This window comes from Molossus molossus, unplaced genomic scaffold (assembly GCF_014108415.1).
Source record: "Molossus molossus isolate mMolMol1 unplaced genomic scaffold, mMolMol1.p scaffold_m16_p_13, whole genome shotgun sequence".
NCBI lineage: Eukaryota > Metazoa > Chordata > Mammalia > Chiroptera > Molossidae > Molossus > Molossus molossus.
The window spans coordinates 64,218,682-64,223,228 of NW_023425348.1; positions in this window are offsets into that span (position 1 = coordinate 64,218,682).

Genomic DNA, 4,547 nt, shown 5'->3' on the forward strand with positions numbered 1-4,547 from the left:
GGGGAAAAGCAAGGGAATAGGGAATGATTCATGATAGAGTGTAGGACAAGACAACAAGCAGAGCATTCTCTTCTGTAATAATAGGTTCAATATGGTGTGCCGTTAATGAAGATTAAAAGAGATACCTCAAATGAAGTATTTAGTAGAGCCCTTGGTACGTCAAAGTATCCAGTGAATGATTACTATTATTATATTTTTATAACAGAATTTTCCCCAGACAGTAGCTGCATGGTCCTCCCAGTGAAAAAGCTAACCTCCATAGTACACTCCCCTCCCAGGGACATCATTAGATGTATCTGACATCATTAGAAGAAAAATATGTCAATGAGTCCTTTGCTTCAGTCCCATCAACTATGAATTTAAAATAAGACTAAAACTCGGCCGATGTGGCTCAGTGGTTGAGCATCGACCCATGTATCAAGAGGTCACCAGTTTTACTCCCAATCAAGGCACATGCCCAGGTTGTGGGCCAAATCCCCAGTGTGGGGCATACAGGAGGTGGCCAGTTGATGTTCTCTCTCACTGATATTTCTATCTCTCTCTCTCCCTCTCCCTTCCCCTCTCTCTAGAATCAATAAAGGAGCCCTGGCCAGTTTGGCTCAGCGGTTAGAGCGTCGGCCTGCGGTCCGGAGAGACCCGGGTTCGGTTCCCGCTAAGGGCGCGTACTTCGGTTGCAAGTTTGTCCCCGGCCCTGGTTGGTCGTGCGGGTGGCAGCCACTCGATGTGTCTCTTCACGTCGATGTTTCTCTCTCTCTCTCCCTTTCTCTCTCTCCCTCCCATTCTATCTGTACAAAAAATGGAAAAATATCCTCGGGTGAGGATTAAAAAAAAAAATCAATAAAGGAAAAAAAGATTTTTTTAATAAATAAAACTAAAACAGAGACTCTTTTCCATTTCTTAATAAGGGCCTACTATTAACCAAGTATTGCTCCAGGCTGGGGTGAGGGTAGGGTGGAGACATAAAAGAAAAGGGTACGCAAAATTCTTGAGATCAAGAATTTACAATGTCACTAGAAAATTAATAACACTTAAGCTGGGTTTTTGGAGGGTTAGTTAATGGAAGTTTACTTTCCCTCCTTTGTTTATATTTGCATTCAGTAACATTCCAGGACAAGTATTATTTATAAGCCTTATTTCCCTAGTGTCTTTTGCCAAGAATGTGGCCTCCTGTCATTTCACTGATTCAGAAAATAATCACCAAATAGTGATTCATATTGTTCCTGTTTCTCAAATGCTCTTAGCTGAATGGAATTACCCTAAACTATAAGATTCCTGAAAATTTGGATAATTAAATTTTAAAAAGTGTTTTACTAAAACTTGAATCAGACAACTGTCCCCCCAAATATTAATATACTTAGAAGGTCAGTCAAACAAAACTTTTTTCTTTTTCTTTTCTTTTCTTTTTTTTTAGAGAGAGAAGGAGGAGGAGGGAGAGAAAGAGAGAGAAATCGATATGACAGAGAAACATCAATCGGTTGCCTCCTGTAAATATCCTGACCAGGCATTGAACCGTAACCTGGGTATGTGCCCTAATAGGAACCGAACCCATTACCCTTCAGTGCATAGGACAATGCTCCAACCTCCTGAGCCACACTGGCCAGGACCAAACAAAACTTTTTAAATTAATTGAGCACATGCATAGTCTTCTGGAGATTTATATGTATAAGCATTATATAAAGCACTGTGTGAAAGTGTTACATAAAAATTAACTATTTCATTAAACAGCCATTGCCAATGTAAATAATGATAATGATATGAAACATATTTCCAAACACTCATCTATAGCTAAAGTGCGCAGGAAGCTCCAAAAGAAAAAAAAAAGCACTAAATTCAAAGAGAAGTTTCCAGAAAGAAAATCCTTGCCATATTCTCCACTATGAGGAAGAAACAGGGAAGTGTCCAGAGAACCCAAACGGGGACCACACAGAGCATTCTAATGAGTTCTGCTTTTGAAAACAAGTATAGAAAAGAGGACTCTTAAAGAAAAAAATTGGACGAGGTGACCAGACAGAAGCTGAGACTATTCCAATACCATTTCCAGCAATAGGGGAGAAACCACAGACCTAATCTGGATGCCCCACTTCCCTCACAGAAAGAGCTGGAGTATTTAAGAGCCGGGCTGGGGAATAGGCCAGCCATCTGTCTTTGCTACTGGCCTTACTCAAAGGAAAAGCAAACATTCGTGTACCTTCCTGACAGAGACAGTTTTACAATTTGGAGCAAGGGGCCAGCTGAAGTTTTTTACAGAAACAGGGACATGGGGCCATGTCTTCCTTGGGAAGAGAAGATTCTCAAGTCCTTGCGAAAATCACTGTTGGGTTGTAAGACTGGCAATAAGCTTTTAAAAGGATTCACATCTCATAGGAGCAGGGAGTTGGGATTACGCATTTTCCAAAGTAAATATTCCAAGAAAATGAAGGTCAGGACTAGAGTCAGGGAGAAGCCCATCTGAGGTTCAGCCGAGCTGCGGGTGTTAAGGTCCCCCTGGTCAGGGCCACTCTTTTGCACGTAGGCAAGCGCACGTGAGAAAACTGGGAATAGTGTCCAAAAGGCTAATCCCAGGCAGAAACAACAGATGTCCGCTACCGAAAGACGGCCAATATACTGGAAAAGGTTTAGACAAGTTGCAATGGGAACCGGGTAAAATCCTATACTTAGATCTGAAAAAAGAACATACATTTTCAAGAGTATAGAAATGTTACCTAACATCATTCCAGGTGAATAACACCTGCAACTTTCAGTGGAGTCAGACTCACTATGAGCCAAGAGTTACACTTGCCTCCCAAAATAACCCTCACCAGGTAAACGGAGGTACAAAGTGAAACCTACTTGGAACTGCAGTTGGATCATGTGGAACGTCATTGAATCCCTAGGGGAAGCAGGGTGGCTGAAGTTCCCTGAAAGGGAATGAGCAAAAACACAGAAAGTAAAGACTCTGTTTGGAATTCCGAAAGTAATGTTTTAAGTAACCGGTGCTTACAGCTGATTCATTGATTTCTCACACGGCCAACGTGTAGATCCATCCAGCAGGTGACTCCTGCGCAGCCAGAATGCCCAGACTCTTTCTGTTTATCTATTTTCTCAAGGTGTTTCCGGTTATTGGGTGGAGACAAACAGAAACAGGTATCTGAATATATATGAAGTGATTATAAGTGCTGAATTAAGGGAAGATAAGGGAAAAGAGAAGGACAGAGGTAGAAATAATGGGAGGGGGCAGACGCCAGTAGGCCTTTTCCACAGTTGGCCCAAAGCTGCACTTTCCATCACGATAAACATGTCCCATATTCTGCTTGCTCTCTGGCGAATGAGGTTTTGCCACAGTAATAGAAGTTGTGCTAAGTCTAATAGCTTAATTGAGAAGATCATTTAAAAGTGATCAATAATCTGCCATTGAGTACTAAAAGTGACAGAGCCTTCGGCAAACTTCAAAACAAAGACAGTGACTTTTTACTCCTGCAGTGCTGGTTCCTATCAATTTGTATCCTGTGTACTTGGTGGATTTGCCTTAAATGCTGCCTGTTTTCTTTGCCAGTCAGCTCTTTCAAAAAAACAGAGTTTCTTTGCGTGAAAGTAGATGCTCTACTCACCGCTTAGATTCATTTAGGAGTTTCCCTTTGAAATCACATAAACAATAATACTTATATTGCGTGTATATATTAGTATACAATATACTCATTGTTACTTACATGAATATGTAGTACTCCATATTTTTGAAACTACTTTTCTAGCTACTAATTTATTTCATTCCTTCAACAATCCTATGAAAAATTATTATCCCACTTTTGCAAAGGAGATAAATAAAAGTCACTGAAGATAGGGCCCAAAGTCTTACACCTAGCAACTGGCAGAGCTACAAACAAGAAAACAGGAGAAGTTAGTTGGGTCTTTGCTTGGAGAGGCCTCCATCTCAACCATGCTCCCTTTCCCAATTTAGAGATGAGGACTTAAGTGAGGTTTCGGCCCCCTTTAGCTCTAAATTTGTGGTTTTGCTTTGGTGGCATTTGTAATTACAACTTCAACTCTGTGTCCATACGATACATCCCATTGTGATATATTTGCATGTTTAGAAGGCTTTCTGAAGGCAACATTGTCTACTGGAGGGAAAACTCCACTTTCATGTTGCCTTTTTGTGAAATTAAGAAGCTGAATGAGAATATATCTAAGCTATTTTTCAATTCTATGATTCTATGGTGTTTTTGTAGAACTGTCGTTTTTGTAGAATTGTGTAGTTTTTATTGTACAGTATTTCAGTTTTCTCATCTCTCTCTACTGTAAGTATGCTTACTAATTTCTGTACATTTTCTCCTGTAAACTCACAAGAAAATGTTTGCGTGTGCGCACACACACACACACACACACACACACACACACACATCTCCACGCACAGATCACTTCAGAGGCTCAGAAGCAGCCATCTGAGTCCCTCAACTAACAATGAACTAAAGATCTGCCTTTACTGGAAGGCTGATTTCAATATAGCAGACTCAAGAATATTAAAGTGCTCTTTGCCCAACTTCGAGTGACATTTCATTCATCTCACTGAAAAT